We start from the raw sequence: 23,630 nt of genomic DNA, 5'->3' as shown, positions 1-23,630 counted from the left end.
TCTCCACTGTCTCGGAAAATTGCATGAGAGACTGATGATTTTATTTATTAGGGTCCGCCCTGCCTATGCCATGGGCAAGGACCCTATTGAAACTCGTCCGTTTTATTATTATTATTCTTTCTTTCTTTCTTTATTCCGCACCTATGCGCTGTAATTTGACCCCCTTAACATGCTTCAAAACTCACCAAATTTGATAAACACGTCGGTCTGGCATGCCTTCCCAACTTATTAAGCAACTAAACCCCAAAAATGAAAATTGCGCACTAGCGCCCCCTGGAAAAAAAAAAAAAGAGACTGCTTGTAACTTCCGTTAGGAATGTCGTAGAGACATGAAACAAAAACCTCTATGTAGGGCTGACTTAGACCTAAATTTCATAATCGTATCTTCTAGGGCAAAAATCAACAAAAATTTTGCAAAAACCCCTTTAAAGCAAAATTTTCGCAAAAAATGCAATTTTTGCCTCTTTGAGCTATAATTTGACCCCCTTAAAATGCTTCAAAACTCACCAAACTTGGCACACACATCAGTACTGGCAGAAATAGCGATATAATGAAAACAAATTTAATAAAACTCAAAATTGCTATGCAAAGCAAAAGCCATTTATCAACAACATCCAGAATCGCCGATCCGTAATTTCACCCCCTTAACATGCTTCAAAACTCACCAAATTTTACACACATATCAGGACTGGCAAAAACTGCCATCTAATAAAAAACCAAACCCCAAAAATCTAAATTGCGCTTAGCGCCCCCTTGGAACAAAACCCAGACAAAACTGCATGTAACTTCTGTTAGAAATGTCGTAGAGACATGAAATAAAACCTCTATGTTGGTCTTACTTAGAACAGGGCTTGAGTAGTGGCGGCATTGGCCAAAGGCGGACCCGACCAACGCTGCTTGCAGCTTTAATTTATTTTTGTTAGTGCGGACACTTTTTACATTTGTAAGGAGTTACATCGGTCACCGCCCCGCGTAACGCGATTATGTTTTGTGATTCGATTGCCGCATTAACTGCTGCCGTTCTCATAGGGAATAAGTGGATAAGGAATATTCGGAAAAAGGTGGCGGGATGGCTACTTAGCGCTGTCGTCAGGTTGATCCCTGCCACTCAGCGCTGCCAGCTTTACTCACGGTGTCAGCCACGTTGAAAAGGTCCTGGACTGGAAAATCAGACTTGGACTTATTTAGAGTAAATGAGATGAGTTTTAGAGCAAAACTGAAAATATTTTGGAACTCTCCCCGGGTGTCAAACTGTGACATCTCCTCTCTGTCAACCAGAATAGCCCGGTAGCCAATTAGGGTAAAGTAACAGCCCTTTATATGTCAAATGTACAATTTATAGTGAAATCTATTTTCTGTTTTTAACTCATCCCTGGAAGTCCTGGGAACAGAATATATATGTCAATCAATCAATCAATCAATGCTTATTTATATAGCCCTAAATCACAAATGTCTCAAAGGACTGTACAAACCACTACGACTACGACATCCTCGGAAAAACCCACATAAGGGCAAGGAAAACTCACACCCAGACGTCGGTGACAATGATGACTATGAGAACCTTGGAGAGGACCTCAAGTGTGGGCAACCCCCCCCCCCCCCTCTAGGGGACCGAAAGCAATGGATGTCGAGCGGGTCTAACATGATACTGTGAAAGTTCAATCCATAATGGATCCAACACAGCCGTGAGAGTTCAGTTCAAAGCGAATCCAAGACAGCAGCGAGAGTCCCGTCCACAGGAAACCATCTACTGGTCGGTCGCGAAAATATTAGAAAAAAAAAAAAGTAATAATATGACATGAATTGATTAACGTGGACCCAGACTTAAACAAGTTGAAAAACGTATTCGGGTGTTACCATTTAGTGGTCAATTGTACGGAATATGTACTGAACTGTGCAATCTACTAATAAAAGTATCAATCAATCAAAACATCAGTGACACCCCCGCCCAGAGAGAGAATAACAGACCCACAAAAAAAAATGGTGAATTATCTTTATATAGTGCTTTTCTCTATCAATCAATCAATGTCTATTGATATAGCCCGAAATCACTAGTGTCTCAAAGGACTGCACAAACCACTACGACTACGACATCCTCGGAAAAACCCACATAAGGGCAAGGAAAACTCACACCCAGACGTCGGTGACAATGATGACTATGAGAACCTTGGAGAGGACCTCAAGTGTGGGCAACCCCCCCCCCCTTTAGGGGACCGAAAGCAATGGATGTCGAGCGGGTCTAACATGATACTGTGAAAGTTCAATCCATAGTGGATCCAACACAGCCGTGAGAGTTCAGTTCAAAGCGGATCCAAGACAGCAGCGAGAGTCCCGTCCACAGGAAACCATCTACTGGTCGGTCGCGAAAATATTAGAAAAAAAAAAAAGTAATAATATGACAAGAATTGATTAACGTGGACCCCGACTTAAACAAGTTGAAAAACGTATTGGGGTGTTACCATTTAGTGGTCAATTGTACGGAATATGTACTGTACTGTGCAATCTACTAATAAAAGTATCAATCAATCAAAACATCAGTGACACCCCCGCCCAGAGAGAGGATAACAGACCCACAAAAAATGGTGAATTATCTTTATATAGCGCTTTTCTCTATCAATCAATCAATATTTATTGATATAGCCCTAAATCACTAGTGTCTCAAAGGACTGTACAAACTACTACGACTACGACATCCTCGGAAAAACCCACATAAGGGCAAGGAAAACTCACACCCAGTGGGCAAGGAAAACTCACACCCAGTGGGACGTCGGTGACAATGATGACTATGAGAACCTTGGAGAGGACCACAAATGTGGGCAAACCCCCCCTTAGGGACTGAAAGCAATGGATGTCGAGCGGGTCTAGCATGATACTGTGAAAGTTCAATCCATAGTGGATCCAACACAGCCGCGAGTGTTCAGTTCAAAGCGGATCCAAGAGAGCAGCGAGAGTCCCGTCCACAAGAAACCATCCCATGCGGATTCGGATCAGCAGCGTAGAGATGTCCCCAACCGATACACAGGCGAGCGGTCCATCCTCGGTCCCGACTCTGGACAGCCAGTACTTCATCCCTGGCCATCGAACCGGACCCCCTCCACAAGGGAGGGGGTGACAGAGGAGAAAAAGAAAAGAAGCGGCAGATCAACTGGTCGAAAAAGGAGGTCTATTTAAAGGCTAGAGTATACAAATGAGTTTTAAGGTGAGACTTAAATGCTTCTACTGAGGTAGCATCTCGAACTGTCACCGGGAGGGCATTCCAGATCACCGGAACCCGAACGGAAAACGCTCTATAGCCCGCAGACTTTTTTTGGACTTTGGGAATCACTAATAAGCCGGAGTCCTTTGAACGCAGATTTCTTGCCGGGACATATGGTACAATACAATCGGCAAGATAGGCTGGAGCTAGACCGTGTAGTATTTTATACGTAAGTAGTAAAACCTTAAAGTCACATCTTAAGTGCACAGGAAGCCAGTGCAGGTGAGCCAGTACAGGCGTAATGTGATCAAACTTTCTTGTTCTTGTCAAAAGTCTAGCAGCCGCATTTTGTACCAACTGTAATCGTTTAATGCTAGACATGGGGAGACCCGAAAATAATACGTTACAGTAATCGAGACGAGACGTATATGTCAACACTTTCCAGTGTAGGATTCTGTTCTTAATAATAATAATAATAATAATAATAACAGATTTTATTTGTAAAAGAGCACTTTATGTTGAGCAAAGAACCTCAAAGTGCCACAGTGTAAAAAAATAGTAATAATAATAATAATAAAAGATAATAAAAATAAATAAAATATAAAACTAGAAACAGCCCACCAGCTAATCTATAAAAAGGCTTTTTTAAAAGGAAGGGTTTTTAAAAGCATCCAATGTCTGAGGTGCCCTCAGGTGGTCAGGGAGCGCGTTCCACAGACTGGGAGCAGCGGAGCAGGAACCCCAGTCTCCCATAGTTTGTAGTTTTGTCCTTGGAGGTTGGAGGGGGTTAGCCCGCCTGAAGCGTTAGGTGTCATGTGGAGGACTTGGGGGCGAGTAGTTCTTTGAGGTGGACGGGGGCATTTCCATGGAGGCACTAGTGAGTTAGTAGGGAGATTTTGAATATAATCCTGAATGGAACAGGAAGCCAGTGAAGGGATTTAAGAGTTGGTGTGATGTGGTCGTATTTCCGCACTCTCATCAGGATCCTTGCAGTACTATTCTGTATGTACTTCAGCTTCTGAAAGATCTCACTGGGGATCCCGACAAGAAGTGCGTTGAAGTAGTCGAGCCTCTTACCCGTCTATTTTTATGCCTTGTATTCATTTTGTATAAGCATAATCATTTTTTTCTTGCGAGCGTCTGACAGATGGCACAAGTCATTTAGGCCCATGTAGTTTGCTGCCCAAATAGTGTCAACATATGTTTGTCTTCAAGAACAAACAAGTTTTAAATGTTGAGCAAAATCTACACCAAAGCATATCCGATACAGATTATCTACAGCAGGATGTGACGATTTGTCACATTCCCGTCGGGTTGGGTTTCCTTGGTTGGTGTTTATTTCCTGTCAACGCTCTTATTTTGGTTCAATTTCCTGCTTGGCTCCCTGAATGCCGTTTCCCCTCACCTGCTGCTGATTGGCAGCCTGGCCACACCTGGACATTGTCAATACGCTGTCTGCTATTTATGCCTGCCTCGCCCTCCTGTCAGGGCTCGATGATTGGTTTCCCAGAATCCTGTTTCCTGTTTCCTGGTTTCTGTTATCCTGTCTCCGGTTATCCTATTAAAGTCATGTTTTCCTGCGCCACGCCTGCCATTTCTGCATCTTTGGGTTCACCACTAACAGATTATAACAAAGAGGGTTGCCAACACGTCCATCTTTGGGACCCTACTAGTCAGTCGCGAAAATATTAGAAAAAAACAAAAATTAATAATATGACATCAGTGACACCCCCACCCAGAGAGAAAATAACAGACCCACAAAAGGAATGATGATATATATTTATATAGCGCTTTTCTCTAGTGCAGGGGTGCCCATTACGCCGATCGCAAGCTACCAGTCGACCGCGGGGGGTGTGTCAGTCGATCTCCAGCCAGGCTTTTAAAAAAAATAGACCTAAAAATTAGTGATCATCAATCTTCACCAAGACGTCACTTAAATGACATTCACGGTACCGGAGGGTCTTGTGAGATGACGCTGGCTGCTGCAAGATCATTATTATGAAAATATGACCGAGAGGAAGGCGAGAAACACTTTTTATTTCAACAGACTCTCGCGCCGTACCTTCCGTCAAAACTCTAAAGGCCGACTGCACATTTCCTATCTTCACAATAAAAGCCCTGCTTCATGCTGCCTGCGCTAACTAAATACAGAGTCTCGGAAAACTGGCGTGCACAAGCGATCCCTCAGAAAGCTGGCGTGCACATCACTTGTGCACGCCAGCTTTCCGAGACTCTTATTTTGTTAGCGCAGGCAGCATGAAGCAGGGCTTTTATTGTGAAGATAGGAAATGTGCAGTCGGCCTTTAGAGTTTTGACGGAAGGGACGGCGCGAAAGTCTGTTAAAATAAAAAGTGTTTCTCGCCTTCCTCTCTGTCATTTTTTCATAATAATGAACTGGCAGCAGCCAGCGTCATCTCACAAGACCCTCGGGTGCCGTGAATGTCAATCAAGCAAGCTACGGAATTTGCCGCCAATGTTTTTCTTGTAAAGTGTATGGAAGCTGGATGAATTAGATGCCAAAAACCAACCACTTTCATGTGGTATTGTACAGAAAGGACAACTTTTTCTCTCCTCCATTTGAAAATGTGGGCGTTTTCATCATTACTGTCTGATTCCAATCAATGCAAGTCATCAGAATCAGGTAATACACCAACTTATATTCTTGTCTTTGTGAAAGAAAGACATCTATATGTGTTACACATGCTTGTATTATCATTAAACACATTTAACTTGTTTACAAAAATGTCTCTTTCATAAATAAATAAATATAAATGATATATATAAATGAGGTAGATCCCCTCGAGTTGGTCAATTGAAAAGTAGCTCGCCTGCAGAAAAAGTGTGGGCACCCCTGATCTAGTGACTCAAAGCGCTTTTACATTTAAAGGCCTACTGAAACCCACTACTACCCACCATGCAGTCTGATAGTTTATATATCAATGATGAAATATTAACATTGCAACACATGCCAATACGGCCTTTTTAGTTTACTAAATTACAATTTTAAATTTCTCGGGAGTTTCGTCTTCGAAAGGTCGTGTAATGACGACGTGTACGCAAGACATCACGGGTTTTTAGTAAGTATGAGCGCTACGCACACACACAGCTAAATGTCGTCTGCTTTAACGGCATAATTACACAGTATTTTGGTCATCCGTGATGCTGAATCTTTTGCAATTTGTTCAATTAATATTGGAGAAGTCACAGTAGAAAGATGGAGTTGGGAAGCTTAAGCTTTTAGCCACACAAACACACGGTGATTCCTTGTTTAAAATTCCTGGAGGTGAAACTTTCCTATGGATCAGAGCGCGGTCAAGAGAACATGGATCCCGACCACATGTCAACCAGCAGCTTTCCGTGAAAAAATTGTTGTTAAAAACTCAGTTCTTACCGGAGAAAAGCTGAGCTTGTGCCGTCCACAGATGCCGTCGACTTCCCAGAGACACTGGCGTCAAGACACCCGTGGAGACACCCTTCCGACTATCAGGTACTATTAAACTCACTAAAACACTAGCAACACAATAGAAAGATAAGCGATTTCCCAGAATTAACCTAGTAAATGTGTCTAAAAACATCGGAATCGCATTTTTTTTTTCTAGTCCATCGCTATCAATATCCTCAAACACGAGTCTTTCATCCTCGCTCAAATTAATGGGGAAATTGTCGTTTTCTCGGTCCGAATAGCACTTTTTGTTGGAGGCTCCCATTAAAAACAATGTGAATATATGAGGAGCCATCAAACATGTGACGTCATCGTCTGCGACTTCCGGTAGAGGCAGGGCTTTTCTCTTAGCACCGAAAGTTGCGAACTTTATCGTGGATGTTCTCTACAAAAATCCTTTCAGCAAAAATACGGCAATATGGCAAAATGATCAAGTATGACACATAGAATAGACCTGCTATCCCCGTTTAAATAATAAAAATCTAATTTCAGTAGGCCTTTAAACCAGTGTGGGTGGCACTGGGAGCAGGTGGGTAAAGTGTCTTGCCCAAGGACCCAATGGCAGAGACTAGGATGGCGGAAGCGGGGATCGAACCTGGAACCCCTCAAGTTGCTGGCACGGCCACTCTACAAAACGAGCTATACCGCCCCAAAGACAAATATTTAACCCATGAACACGCTCGCAAGCCTTTCCTCTCTCTCTTCAGCCTCTCATCCTCCGTTCTCGACACCACGCCCCATCCCCCCCCCCCCCCCCCCCCCCCAAAAGAATGATGTGCACAAATATTATCAACCTGCAACAATGCATCAAGGCTAAGTGTTGCAACGCATGGGACATTTTCTTTCCTGCACACAATGGCTTACATTTTGGGGGACACATCATTAGAAAAGCACCCACACTTTTTAGGTATCAATCTACCGGCTTCCCCTCTCCTGCAATGCAGTGCTGTGCTAGAAGTTCTGCCACGTCTTCCACAAACCGTAAGGTTCGGTAAAGGCATGAGTGAAAAGAGATGTTAAAACAAATATGTCTGGAGCCGCACAAATTAAAAGCCTTTTAGAAGTGTTATAATGAAGGTAAATCATAGTGTAACGACCTGGGATGACACATAATATGCGGTGTAGGAAATGTCCGACTTTTTGTGTGGCTTTAAACGCATCACTGGCTTAGTGCCGTATGTGCATGTGTTGGCACAAGTGAGAAAGATCGAGCGGCTGCTGTTGATATGACAGATGGCAAAGTTGGTTTTGGTCTGCTTTGTACGGCAGAAAATGTCCAGCTTTGCTAGATAGAAATTGTTTACCGATGTTTTTGGTCATGTGTTTATAAAGAGTTTTGCTCAATAAAGTGATCGATGGAATTCATGTCCTCCTCAAAGCGTCTCGACAGACGTTACAATAATTGAACAGTGATAACGAAAACTGTTGTCTCTGTTGTGACCTCTTGTCGTCAGTTACTTTAAAAATTGCTTCTTTTTTTTTTTTTAATTGGAATTTGTGCTCGGCATAGAATTGCTGTGGGCAGAGGACGCGTGAGAAGTGCGCAATTGCACAGGCGCGCACCTTAGAGGGAACGTTGGTCATGAGACATGCAAATATATACATTTAATACACGGAGGACATAAGTAAAGTAAGGTAAATGAGCTTAAATATAACTACAAACAAGTGATAATAATACAATATGTACATCAATCAATCATCAATCAATGTTTATTTATATAGCCCCAAATCACAAATGTCTCAAAGGACTGCACAAATCATTACGACTACAACATCCTCGGAAGAACCCACACAAGGGCAAGGAAAACTCACACCCAGTGGGCAGGGAGAATTCACATCCAGTGGGATGCCAGTGACAATGCTGACTATGAGAAACCTTGGAGAGGACCTCGGATGTGGGCACCCCCCCCTCTAGGGGACCGAAAGCAATGGATGTCGAGCGGGTCTAACATGATACTGTGAAAGTTCAATCCATAGTGGCCCCAACACAGCCGCGAGAGTTCAGTTCAAGCGGATCCAAGACAGCAGCGAGAGTCCCGTCCACAGGAAACCATCTCAAGCGGAGGCGGGTCAGCAGCGTTGAGATGTCCACAATCGATACAGGCGAGCGGTCCATCCTGGGTCCCGACGAGCGTTCCATCCTGGGTCTCGACTCTGGACAGCCAGTACTTCATCCATGGTCATCGGACCGGACCCCCTCCACAAGGGAGGGGGGGACATAGGAGAAAGAAAATAAGCGGCAGATCAACTGGTCTAAAAAGGAGGTCTAGTTAAAGGCTAGAGTATACAGATGAGTTTTAAGGTGAGACTTAAATGCTTCTACTGAGGTAGCATCTCGAACTGTTACCGGGAGGGCATTCCAGAGTACTGGAGCCCGAACGGAAAACGCTCTATAGCCCGCAGACTTTTTTTGGGCTTTAGGAATCACTAATAAGCCGGAGTCTTTTGAACGCAGATTTCTTGCCGGGACATACATTCAGCTTGCCTAAATCGTGTGTTAGCATCGATCAGCCGGCAGTCATGCAGTGACTAAATATATCTGATTGGCACTCCCCACAGGTCAAAAATATCAACAAAGCTCACTTTAGTGCACTAACCCAGAACATAAAAAGTTTGGTGGACAAAATGGGACGAATAAGTAGTGGCAGCGTCGGAGAAAGTTGTGCATGTAAACAAACTACAGTGAGTTCAAGGACCGCCAAAATTAGCAGGACAAAGCAAAGCTCGACAAATACTCGCATCCGCGAAGCATTTTTCATTTAAATAGTGTGATTTCTAACAATTAGGAAGGTTTGTGTTATGTTTGTCCGACGGAAACCATATTAAAAACAAAAATATATTTTCCCATTTTCATACATTTTTGAAAAAGCTCCAAAAATCCACTAGGGCGGAGAATACGGCTCTAGAGCCGCGGGTTGCTGACCGCCGACGTAGCCCATCATCATCATCATCATCATCATCATCATCATCATCATCATCATCATCATCGCTCGACAGCCATAGAATGGCTAACAAGAGAGTCTGTGAACTTTCTCCAGAGTACATATTTTGTGTTGATTTATATACAAAAGTAAACATTGACATGTGGTAAGACAATAATAAATGCTGAAAAAAAAATCGGCTAAAGATGGACTTCCCTGTTTATCCCCTTTTTATCACAAATAGGGAAAAACCCGCCAGGCTAACAGCTGATTTTACTACTTTTGCCACTGACGTAAACTGACTCGCGTCCCATATGTGTGCATACGATTAACAAATACACTACATTACTAGGACTATTGTGGCCATGAACAATTAGCTTCTACAATGACTCCTTTGTCATTGGAAAAAAGACCAGCAAAAATTCGAAAACCAGGAAGAAGGACAATTAGAAAAAAATAATTAAAATGCTGACATCAACCTAAAGCTTTGTCTTTAAAAATAAATAAAAAAATAAATATAAATAATAATAATTAAAATAAAAAAAAATAAAAAATAAAAAATAAAATATATATATATATATATATATATGTATATATATATATATCTATATATTAATTAGGGGTGGGCAAATTAATGCGTTAATTATGAGTTAACTCATCAATCTATTAACGCCGACAATTATTTTATCGCACATTTGCGTATGTTGTTTACATGCTTTTATTTTATTAACGTCTTTTCTTAACAAGATGGCGTCGCCCGGCGTCGAGGGGCTCTTGGTAAAGATGCAACATTTGGCAAAAATACCGGACAATTCTGCAAATTTCATGGCTGGCTTACAGCGTGGTCACTCCGGGATCACTTACGACCGCCACACAATTCTGAATGTGGATAGATCGGGCCGTTTTGGACTGGATGACGCGTGCTTGCTAGACCGGCTAGCTAGCATGGGAATACTTTGCCGTCTACATCCAGCGGCCTGTGAAGCAGCGGAGTATATGTGTTGTCTGTCTATTTATGAATAATGCAGACGAGGAGTGTTGGCTGAGTTCTTAACGTTTGCTTTCAGAGCGTGCATATCACAACATACAAGATGCCGTCATGGCGACACACAACCTATACCGGGCTACCGCGCATACTCGTCACTCCTGTTGCATGCTAGGTAGGGTAGTTCTTTTTTTCCCTGGCTCATAACATCACAATATAGTACCATGTATATGCGTTCAGTTTATCAAAGCACCAAGCAAACAATCGGAAAATTCCCATCATATCAATTCCTAGATATGGTCATCATTATTTTAAGTGCACTACGCAGAATAAACACAACATTATTAATATTGCTACTACGGATAATTTGATCAAAAATTCCCTAAAACAGCCCACTACCTATAATATAGGTTTTTTAAACATAAGATCCCTGATAAAAAATGTTTTCCTGCTGTTACCTCAGAAATTGCCTGTTCAGATGTTATGATTGTGGCTCAGAGATTTGTATGTAGATTATATTTATTTTCCATAACAAACAGGATAACTTAAATACCCTGGCAGTGGTTGTAATAAGCTTAAATGTTTGTATTTACATTTTTTTAGTTGATTTTCATAAAATATGCTATTTAACTGCTACTGTTTAACAAGGACTGATTTAAATTGTGTTTGCACAACAAATGTTTTGGCGCTTTTGTTCATGTGGGAGAATATTCCAATAAAGGTGCACTACACACTACTTTTGAATTCGTTATTGGGCTTTGCGAATACAATGCAGTTAATCGCGATTAATCAGAGAAATAGTGCGATTAACTTCGATTAAAATTTTTAATCGTTGCCCAGCCCTAATATATATATATATATATATATGTATATATATATATATATATATATATATATATATATATATATATATATATATATATATATATGTATATATATATATATACAAATTGGTCGATCTTGCTTTGTTTTTTGGCTGAGACCAGAGATCTTGAATGGTGACCACTGATCGAAAACCACAATTTTTTAAATGTAGATTCAAATCAGAATATTTCCCCTTTAGTACTGATGTTGTTACCCCTGTTCGGCATTGTGGTGCCGGGTTCGATTCCCTCGAGGATGCGTCAAAACGAAGAACACAACAAAGGGAAGATATAACCAATTCATTCTAAATAACAGAAGGAGAGCTATAACAAAAACACTGGATCCAACAAAAGGCAAACCAAAGACGCTAGTATGAGAACTAGGAGATCCAAATAGGAAATTAAACTGGCACGTTGGCACACAAAAAGGAGTAAATAAAACATTTAGCATGTGAGCTAATAACGAGGTGCGTAGCCTGAGAGCTTGCGAAAATGGTAGAAATTGCGTGAAAGCAAACGATCAAAACAGACGTATAGTTGCGTGAGAGCAAACTATGAACCCAGAAAGAATAATGAAAAGGGACGGGCTTAAATAGGGAAGTAATTAATAAAGAGAGGTGTGCTGGAACCGAGAGTAGCAGCTGAAACTAATGAGTGACCATGGAAAACGAACAAAACAGGAACTAAGCATGTCAAACCGCAGAGTGATATAAAAATGGAACAAAAATAACAATATGGTGATGATCCGACCATCGGATCACAACAGATGTGCGATACCATTCATTTTCTTTCTGATCCAATACTGAGTCAAAAAATGTAGGCTGGTATCGGCAATGCCGATCCGATACCGGTGCTTGGTGCAAATAAACCCAAGTGTCTGGTAAAAATGAATAAGCAGTGTATTTAATGTGGGATCTGAGCCGAGGATGTTGTTGTGGCTTGTGCGGCCCTTTGAGACACTTGGGATTTAGGGCTATGTAAATAAACTTTGATTGATGGACGGCGTGGCGCAGTGGGAGAGTAGCCGTGCGCAATCCGAGGGTCCCTGGTTCAATCCCCACCTAGTACCAACCTCGTCACGTCCGTTGTGTCCTGAGCAAGACACTTCACCCTTGCTCCTGATGGGTGCTGGTTGGCACCTTGCATGGCAGCTCCCTCCATCAGTGTGTGAATGTGTGTGTGAATGGGTAAATGTGGAAGTAGTGTCAAAGCGCTTTGAGTACCTTGAAGGTAGAAAAGACCTATACAAGTACATCCCATTTATCATTTACTTATTATCGATTGATTTCAAATCAATCAAATAAATCTTCTCCAAAGACATGCACCTGGGGATAGGTTGATTGGCAACACTAAATGTTCGGGCTCCAGTACTCTGGAATGCCCTCCCGGTAACAGTTCGAGATGCCACCTCAGTAGAAGCATTTAAGTCTCACCTTAAAACTCATTTGTATACTCTAGCCTTTAAATAGACTCCCTTTTTAGACCAGTTGATCTGCCGTTTCTTTTCTTTTTCTTCTATGTCTCACTCTCCCTTGTGGAGGGGGTCCGGTCCGATCCGGTGGCCATGTACTGCTTGCCTGTGTATCGGCTGGGGACATCTCTGCGCTGCTGATCCGCCTCCGCTTGGGATGGTTTCCTGCTGGCTCCGCTGTGAACGGGACTCTCGCTGCTGTGTTGGATCCGCTTTGGACTGGACTCTCGCGACTGTGTTGGATCCATTGTGGATTGAACTTTCACAGTATCATGTTAGACCCGCTCGACATCCATTGCTTTCCTCCTCTCCAAGGTTCTCATAGTCATCATTGTCACCGACGTCCCACTGGGTCATTATTGTCACCGATGTCCCACTGGGTGTGAGTTTTCCTTGCCCTTATGTGGGCCTACCGAGGATGTTTTGGTGGTTTGTGCAGCCCTTTGAGACACTAGTGATTTAGGGCTATATAAGTAAACATTGATTGATTGATTGAATGTGAGTGTGAATGTTGTCTGTCTATCTGTGTTGGCCCTGTGATGAGGTGGTGTCTTGTCCAGGGTGTAAACCGCAGCTGAGATAGGCTCCAGCAACCCCCGTGTTCCCAAAAGGGACCAGTGGTAGAAAACGTATGGATGGACGGATGATTGATTTCAAGTGTTGCTGCACTTGGGGAATCATTTAAATCTGTGTTGGCCCTGCGATTAGGTGGCGACTTGTCTGGCTGGGGCTTCCACTGATAACGTAAGTGTAAGCTTTTTCCTACTCAAAGTGCTACAGAGCCACGCCAGAAGCCAGTTGCTCAGAGTTGACACGGTTTTTAATATAGTTCTTTTCGTCGAAGTGCATTTTCGTGTAGACTTTTCAGTCTCTCCAATCCTCTCTCCCCCTCCTCTGCCGGCTGCTCATTCTTAAAGACAACAGTTGATTAGATTCACGCGTACCACCTGCGAAATCAAATCACCTGCTAGCTGCGTATCGCCGTCCCGCCCATGCCACACCCCCCCTCTGAGGATGCACTGTCTCCAGTAGCCCAGACGGGGGCGCTGACATTTACATCTGCAGTGTGCTGATCACAACCTCCCCTCCACAGTAAGTATTGTAAAGAATTGATATTTTTATTTCAGTGTTGATATTAGGGCAGTGGTTCTCAACCTTCTTTCAGTGATGTACCCCCTGTGAATATTTTTTTTAATTCAAGTACCCCCTAATCAGAGCAAAGCATTTTTGGTTGAAATAAAGAAGTAAAATACAGCACTATGTCTTCCGTTTCTGATTTATTAAATTGTGTAACAGTGCAAAATATTGCTCATTTGTAGTGGTCTTTCTTGAACTATTTGGAAAAAAAAGATATAAAAATAACTAAAAACTTGTTGTAAAGTAAACAAGTTATTGTGAGGCTTGTGTAGCATTGTAATGCCGGATTGGTTCTTCCAGGGATGCGTCGAAGCATGAACACAACAAGGTATGTTATAAATGGATTTATTAAATAATAAAAAGGTTAGGAACAAAAAAAACTGGTGTAAAGAGAAAGCAAACAAAAGACGCTAGCGTGAAAGCTAGGATAAAACACTAGAAAACCAAACCTTGGCACGAGAGCACAAACGAGAAAACAAATCATCAGTATGAAAACTGGAATAAACAAGTGGCATTGCATGAGAGCTAGCGAGAAAATACATATAGTAGAAGGATGAGAGTCGTCACGGTTGCACGTAGGCAAATTAGGATCCGAGAATGAATAGCATTTAAGTCTCACCTTAAAACTCATCTGTATACTCTAGCCTTTAAATAGACCTCCTTTTTAGACCAGTTGATCTGCCGCTTCTTTTCTTTCTCCTATGTCCCCCCCTCCCTTGTGGAGGGGGTCCGGTCCGATGACCATGGATGAAGTACTGGCTGTCCAGAGTCGAGACCCAGGATGGACCGCTCGTCGGGACCCAGGATGGACCGCTCGCCTGTATCGGTTGGGGACATCTCTACGCTGCTGATCCACTTGAGATGGTTTCCTGTGGACGGGACTCTCGCTGCTGTCTTGGATCCGCTTGAACTGAACTCTCGCGGCTGTGTTGGAGCCACTATGGATTGAACTTTCACAGTATCATGTTAGACCCGCTCGACATCCATTGCTTTCGGTCCCCTAGTGGGGGGGGGGTTGCCCACATCTGAGGTCCTCTCCAAGGTTTCTCATAGTCAGCATTGTCACTGGCGTCCCACTGGATGTGAATTCTCCCTGCCCACTGGGTGTGAGTTTTCCTTGCCCTTTTGTGGGTTCTTCCGAGGATGTTGTAGTCGTAATGATTTGTGCAGTCCTTTGAGACATTTGTGACGAAAAGGGGCGAGTTTAAATAAGGGAGGTGATAAGAAGAAAACAGGTGTGCATAGATAACAAGGGGCAGGTGAACTAATGACATGGTGACGGACTAAACAGGAAATAAAGACGTTAAACAACAGGGTGATACTAAAATGGAACAATAAACCAGAACATGTACAAATCCGACCAGCGGATCGCAACAGTTATTCCATTATAAATAAAAATTTCTACACATAACAGTAATCATCGACTTAAAGTGTCCCCTCTGGGGATTGTAATAGAGATCCATCTGGATTCATGAACTTAATTCTAAACATTTCTTCGCAAAAAAATCAATTTTTAACATCAATATTTATGGAACATGTCCACAAATCTAGCTGTCAACACTGAATATTGCATTGTTGCATTTCTTTTTACAGTTTATGAACTTACATTCATATTTTGTGGAAGTATTATTCAATAAATATATTTAAAAAGGATTTTTGAAGTGTTGTTATTTTAAGAATATTTAAAAAAAAATCTCACGTACCCCTTGGCATACCTTCAAGTACCCCCAGGGGTACGCGTACCCCCATTTGAGAACCACTGCACTAGGGCATAACAATCTGGTATTGGCTGTTTGTTATTTCAGTATTCATCCACACGTCACTACCCTTAGAGTGTTGCTACAAACATACTAAAATTGTGTTTATTGTACATTATATTAGTAAACACAAGACGTGAACACAATGGTGACGCCGTAAGGTTTTGTATTCCTGTGGGGTCAGAGGGTGGGGTAGAAAACTGCCTTGCTCAAAGACAACTTAACTGTCAACGTGAAGGATCGCAAAGGAGTGCTGTTTTCATGACCAAAGTTACAGGCCAATGGAACGAGTGCTTCATATTGTTGTAATGACTCGTGAATTACGACCCCACAAACCATGGGTGTCAAACTCTGGCCCGCGGGCCAATTTTGGCCCGCCGTGTAATTTCATTTAACCCTTGATGCAATATCAAATTAACATTAGAGCTGGCCCGCCGCTGTAACACCGCATTCACCACTAATACTCATACTCGTCAACCCGAAGTTCAGTGCCCCTCCCGAATTTCTCCCGATTTACACCCGAACAATAATATTGGGGGCGGGCCGTAAAAGCACTGCCTTTGGCGTTCTCTACATGTCGCCACGTCCGCTTTTCCTCCATACAAACAGCATGCCGGCCCACTCACATAATATATGCGGCTCATACACACACACAAGTGTATGCAAGGCATACTTGGTCAACAGCCGTACAGGTCACACTGAGGGTGGCCGTATAAACAACTTTAACACTGTTACAAATATACGCCACACTGTGAACCCACAGCAAACAAGAATGACAAACACACTTCGAGTGAACATCCGCACCGTAACACAACATAAACACAACAGAAACAAATACCCAGAATCCCTTGCATCACTAACTCTTCCGGGATGCTACAATATACACCCCCCAAACCACCAAACCACACCCCAACTCAAACCCGCCGCCGAAAAGAGGCATTCAATTTGTATTTTTATTTTATTTGATATGCCATTGATATTTTTTAATTATTATTATTTAAAACTCGATTTTGCATGTCACTATAAAGTTATATAAGTCTTGCTTGGTCAATATTCAATGCAAAACTTGTTTGGGTCCCTATTATCTATCTTCGACCCAACTCTCTCCTTTGAGTCACACATTAAAAGCGTTACTAAAACGGCCTTCTTTCATCTCCGTAATATCGCTAAAATTCGCTCCATTTTGTCCACTAAAGACGCTGAGATCATTATCCATGCGTTTGTTACGTCTTGTCTTGATTACTGTAACATATTATTTTCGGGTCTCCCCATGTCTAGCATTAAACGATTACAGTTGGTACAAAATGTGGCTGCTAGACTTTTGACAAGAACAAGAACATTTGATCATATTACGCCTGTACTGGCTCACCTGCACTGGCTTCCTGTGCACTTAAGATGTGACTTTAAGGTTTTACTACTTACGTATAAAATACTACACGGTCTAGCTCCATCCTATCTTGCCCATTGTATTGTACCATATGTCCCGGCAAGAAATCTGCGTTCAAAAGACTCCGGCTTATTAGTGATTCCTAGAGCCCAAAAAAAGTCTGCGGGCTATAGAGCGTTTTCCGTTCGGGCTCCAATACTCTGGAATGCCCTCCAGGTAACAGTTCGAGATGCTACCTCAGTAGAAGCATTTAAGTCTCACCTTAAAACTCATCTGTATACTCCAGCCTTTAAATAGACCTCCTTTTTAGACCAGTTGATCTGCCGCTTCTTTTCTTTCTCCTATGTCCCCCCCTCCCTTGTGGAGGGGGTCCGGTCCGATGATCATGGATGAAGTACTGGCTGTCCAGAGTCGAGACCCAGGATGGAACGCTCGTCGGGACCCAGGATGGACCGCTCGCCTGTATCGGTTGGGGACATCTCTACGCTGCTGATCCGCCTCCGCTTGAGATGGTCTCCTGTGGACGGGACTCTCGCTGCTGTCTTGGATCCGCTTTGAACTGAACTCTCGCGGCTGTGTTGGATCCATTATGGATTGAACTTTCACAGCATCATGTTAGACCCGGTCGACATCCATTGCTTTCGGTCCCCTAGAGGGGGGGGGGGGGGTTGCCCACATCTGAGGTCCTCTCCAAGGTTTCTCATAGTCAGCATTGTCACTGGCGTCCCACTGGATGTGAATTCTCCCTGCCCACTGGGTGTGAGTTTTCCTTGCCCTTTTGTGGGTTCTTCCGAGGATGTTGTAGTCGTAATGATTTGTGCAGTCCTTTGAGACATTTGTGATTTGGGGCTATATAAATAAACATTGATTGATTGATTGATATTAAAGGATTAATTCGTTCAATCTCGGCCCGCGGTTTCGTTAGTTTTAAATTTAGGCCCAGTCTGTATTTGAGTTTGACACCCCTGCCACAAACGGACCTCGTTCTGCACACAGTAGTGTCCCCAACTCAAGGCTTCAGTGAAAAAAGTGAGTCGCCTGGGTGAGAAGTTGAACTGGCAGCCTGTCACCCACAGCTTCTTATCCAGCCGCTTGCCGTGGCTGCCCCTTCGTGTCCTATTACTGCCTGCGATATTTCAAAGTGATCCTCTGTCAAACATGCCAGAAATAACCATTGTCATGTTCAGACAATGTGCTTCACATGAACGACAATGGCCTGTTCTTAGGACAAACACTAAGAACTGCTCCAGAACCCAAACCTTCAAATTTGAATAACAGAATAGGAGCCGACGATTTTAATTATGTATAAACAGTACTGTTTTTGTTCTTGCTCAATCATTAATATAGGTTAAAAACAGTCAACCCTACCCTTAACTGCACCCTTTTGCAACAATTATATTTTTTTGTTACTGTCACGTTCTTGGTGAACGTTCCTTGCACTGTGACCCCGAGGATGCGGAGAATGGCACAGACTGCAAATAAATGTCTATTTGATTGCAAAAAAAGAAGGGCCCAGGAAACGGAAAACAAACAATTACATTACACAAGTGAACTGTTCCAGCCCTGATTGAGGGGCACCAGGTACACTTAAAGGGGAACATTATCGCAATTTCAAAAGGGTTAAAAACAATAAAAATCAGTTCCCAGTGGCTTGTTTTATTTTTTGAAGTTTTTTTCCAAATTTTACCGGTCCCGGAATATCCCTAAATAAAACTTTAAAGTGCCTTATTTTCGCTATCTTCAAAACCACTATCCATTTCCCTGTGACGTCATACAGTGCTGCCAATACAAACAACATGGCGGTTACCACGGCAAGATATAGCGACATTAGCTCGGATTCAGACTCGGATTTCAGCGGCTTAAGCGATTCAACAGATTATACATGTATTGAAAGAGACGGTCGGAGCATGGAGGCAGATAGCGAAAACGAAATTGAAGAAGAAATTGAAGCTATTGAGCGAATAGCTATTGACGCTATTCGGCCATAAAATGGGTGTACCTAATGAAGTGGCCCATAGCATGGCTGCCTTATTACTATCGCCGGTAAAATGTGCGGACCAAACGATCAGGACTTTTGCATTTTGTGACACTGGAGTAACTTAAATCCGTCGATTGGTAAGTGTTTGTTTCGCATTAAATGTGGGTATCTAGTTTCAAATGTACATACAGCTAGCGTAAATAGCATTTTAGCATCGATGAGCGGAGCATGTTAGCATCGATTAGCTGGCAGTCATGCTGCCACCAAATATGTCTGATTAGCACATAAGTCAACAACATCAACAAAACTCACCTTGTGTGATTTCGTTGACTTAATCGTTGCAAATGCATCTGCAGGTTATCCATACATCTCTGTGTCATGTCCGTCTTAGCATCGCCGGTAAAATGTGAAGACACTTTGGTACATTCAATGGGGGTCTGGTGGCAGATTTCTTGCCAGTGGTGCAACTTGAATCCCTCCCTGTTAGTGTTGTTACACCCTCCGACAACACACCGACGAGGCATGATGTCTCCAAGGTTCCAAAAAATAGTCGAAAAAACGGAAAATAACAGAGCTGAGACCCAGTGTTTGTAATGTGTTGGAAATGAAAATGTTTACCTCGGTGACGTCACGTTCTGACATCATCGCTAAAAGACAGATAAACAGAAAGGCGTTTAATTTGCCAAAATTCACCCATTTAGAGTTCGGAAATCGGTTAAAAAAATACATGGTCTTTTTTCTGCAACATCAAGGTATATATTGACGCTTGCATAGGTTTGGTGATAATGTTCCCCTTTAAAACAAACGAATTACCAATCAGCAACAGGTGAACTGGCAAGCCAAAGAACAGAAAGTTTCAACGTGCTTCAAAATAGAGAGGCCATACAGGAAATACTGACAGAACAAGAGCACCAGTCTAGGAAGTGATAACCACATTGATATAGTCCTGAAGGTCAAAACAATCTACTTCCACAAGCTGTTTGTGACCAAAGATACTGGATATGAACTCCGAAATGCAGATACTATATGAACTACCTCCAGAGAACATTGTTTATCTGTGAAAGGGGTAAACCTGTGGACATGCTGCGAAAAAGTACTGAGGATCTGCAGTTCAATTGATGTGTTTATTTGTATTTTGTTTAAATAAGACTATAAATAAGTACAAAAATGTGCGATGAGTATTTAAAAAGTACAATCAATAGACGTGGAACATGATAGTATCATGTTTATTTACCTATGCCTTACTAACTTCTTTGTAAATATATATATATATATATATATATATATATATATATATATATATATATATATATATATACGTATATATATATATTTATACAAACCCCGTTTCCATATGAGTTGGTAAATTGTATTGGATGTAAATATAAACGGAATACAATGATTTGCAAATCCTTTTCAACACATATTCCATTGAATTAACTACAAAGACAAGATATTTGATGTTCAAACTCATAAACATTATTTTTTTGGGGAAATAATAATTAACTTAGAATTTCATGGCTGCAACACGTGCCAAAGTAGTTGGGAAAGGGCATGTTCACCACTGTTACATCACCTTTTCTTTTTACAACACTCAGTAAATGTCTGGGAACTGAGGAAAGTATTAGTTTTATGTAGAGCTTCAGTCATTCAACAGTCCGGGGTCTCTGCTGTGGTATTTTAGGCTTCATAATACGCCACACATTTCCGATGGGAGACAGGTCTGGACTGCAGGCGGGCCAGGGAAGTACCCGCACTCTTTTTTTACAAAGCCACACTGTTGTAACACGTGGTTAATGTGGCTTGGCATTGTCGTGCTGAAATAAGCAGGGGCGTCCATGAAAAAGACAGCGCTTAGATGGCAGCATATGTTGTTCCAAAACCTGTATGTATCTTTCAGCATTAATGGTGCCTTCACAGTTGTGTAAGTTACCCATGCCTTGGGCACTAATGCACCCCCATACCTTCACAGATGCTGGCTTTTGAACTTTGCGTGATTAACAGTCTGGATGATTAGCTTCCCCTTTGTCCGGATGACACAATGTCAAATATTTCCAAAAACCATTAGAAATGTGGACTCGTCAGACCACAGAACACTTTTCCACCTAGATGATCTCGGGCCCAGACAAGCCGGCAGCGTTTCTGGATGTTGTTGATAAATGGCTTTCGCTTTTCATAGTAGAGCTTTAACTTGCACTTACAGATGTAGCGAAGAACTATATTAAGTGAAAGTGGTTTTCTGAAGTGTTCCTGAGCCCATGTGATGATATCCTTTAGAGATCGATGTCAGTTTTTGATATAGTGCCGTCTGAGGGATCGAAGGTCACGGTCATTTAATGTTGGTTTCCGGCCATGCCGCTTACGTGGAGTGATTTCTCCAGATTCTCTGAACCTTTTGATGATATTATGGACCGTAGATGTTGAAATCCATACATTTCTTGCAATTGCACTTTGAGAAACTTTGTTTTTAAACTGTTTGAGTATTTGCTCACGCAGTTGTGGACAAAGGGGTGTACCTCGCCCCATCCTTCCTTGTGAAATACTGAGCATTTTTTGGGAAGCTGTTTTTATACCCAATCATGGCACCCACCTGTTCCCAATTAGCCTGTTCCAAATAAGTGTTTGATGAGCATTCCTCAACTTTATCAGTACTTATTGCCACCTTTCCCAACTTCTTCGTCAGGTGTTGCTGCCATCAAATTCTAAAGTTAATGATTATTTTGAAAAAACATTTTTTGTCAGTTTGAACATCAAATATGTTGTCTTTGTAGTGCATTCAATTGAATATGGGTTGAAAATGATTTGTAAATCATTATATTCCGTTTATATTTACATCCAACACAATTTCCCAACTCATATGGAAACAGGGTTTGTACATTATTCACCCAAGGGACTTGGGTTATTAGAGAGTTTCCGGTGTTGTTGTTGCACTAGTGAGCCACGGGTGAGTAGATGCTGCTCTGTTGTTGTTTTAAGTAAATTTTGAATGTCATTAAAACATTTAGCTCCGTCTTTTGACACTTCACCGCTACAACAAAGATGTCGGAGAAAAGACGCTGTCAAATATAGGGACGGCGTGGCGCAGTGGGAGAGTGGCCGTGCACAACCCGAGGGTCCCTGGTTCAAATCCTACCTAGTACCAACCTCGTCACGTCCGTTGTGTCCTGAGCAAGACACTTCACCCTTGCTCCTGATGGGCGCTGGTTGGCGTCTTGCATGGCAGCTCCCTCCATCAGTGTGTGAATGTGTGTGTGAATGGGTAAATGTGGAAGTAGTGTCAAAGCGCTTTGAGTACCTTGAAGGTAGAAAAGCGCTATACAAGTACAACCCATTTATCATTTATTTAAAGGTGTGCCATGTACGTAACAAAGACCACCCACAAAACGGTGCATCCTGAAGAGATTGTCAGAAAGCGGCTTGGAGATGATCTGTAAAACCTAATCTATGCAACATTTTGACCAAAGAACCACCATTACATGTTATGTAGACCAAAAAAAGTGTTTTCTATTTAGAAAAAAATTAAAATAAAATACGACCCCTTTAATGCGCTCTATAATCCGCTGTGCCTTTTGTATGAAAATGGACCTGACTAGACCCGCTTATCGACAGTACGCCTTATAATCCGGTGAGCCCTATTGTCGGAAAAATACGATCCCCGCTCACAAGTGTGAGGCTGTAAACCAAAATTAAACAAACATTTTCGAAAACTGCTATTTGCTAACTAATTACTTTATAACAGGGGTAGGGAACCTATGGCTCTAGAGCCAGATGTGGCTCTTTTGATGACTGCATCTGGCTCTCGGATAAATCTGAGCTGACATTGCTTAACACGATAAGTAATGAATAATTCCACTTGTAATCAAAATGTTAAAAATAACGTTAAAAATATTAAACATGCTCATGCGTTTGAATCCATCCATCCTTTTTCTACTGCACTTGTTCAAGAAATTGCATGATTTATTTATTATTGTTTTTTTTAGGGCTTGCCCTCCTGGGGGTTCTTCAGACCACCAAGCACCGAAATGAAAGCCTTTTTAAGGGTTACGATATTTTTTTTATTTTTCAATAAGTCCCCTCAGTTGCTTTCCAGCAATTGTCTTTTTCTCTTTTGTTCTCGCTCGCGCTCTGGCTCCAGCTCCAACCCTGTCTCTCCTCCCGGCTGCTGCTTATAACAGAGCGACAGGTGATTAGATAACAAGGCCCAAGTGGGCCATGTACGCACCTGTCGCTGATTTCGAGACCGGTCCTGGCACACCCCGCTTTGCTGAAGGCCCGCAGGCCACGCCCCTCCACAGTTAGCTTCAGAATATCAACGTTATTACGAAGAATACGAGACCTATTATACTCTAGTGATGTTGGTCTTACTTAAAAATGCACGCGTTTAGTTGTGTTCAGTGTTGAAAAAAAAATGATATGGCTCTTACGGAAATACATTTTAAAATACTTGGATTCTTGGCTCTCTCAGCCAAAAAGGTTCCCGACCCCTGCTTTAT

Source organism: Nerophis ophidion, linkage group LG05, assembly GCF_033978795.1.
Source record: "Nerophis ophidion isolate RoL-2023_Sa linkage group LG05, RoL_Noph_v1.0, whole genome shotgun sequence".
Taxonomy (NCBI): domain Eukaryota; kingdom Metazoa; phylum Chordata; class Actinopteri; order Syngnathiformes; family Syngnathidae; genus Nerophis; species Nerophis ophidion.
Note: the sequence above shows the minus strand (reverse complement) of the source record.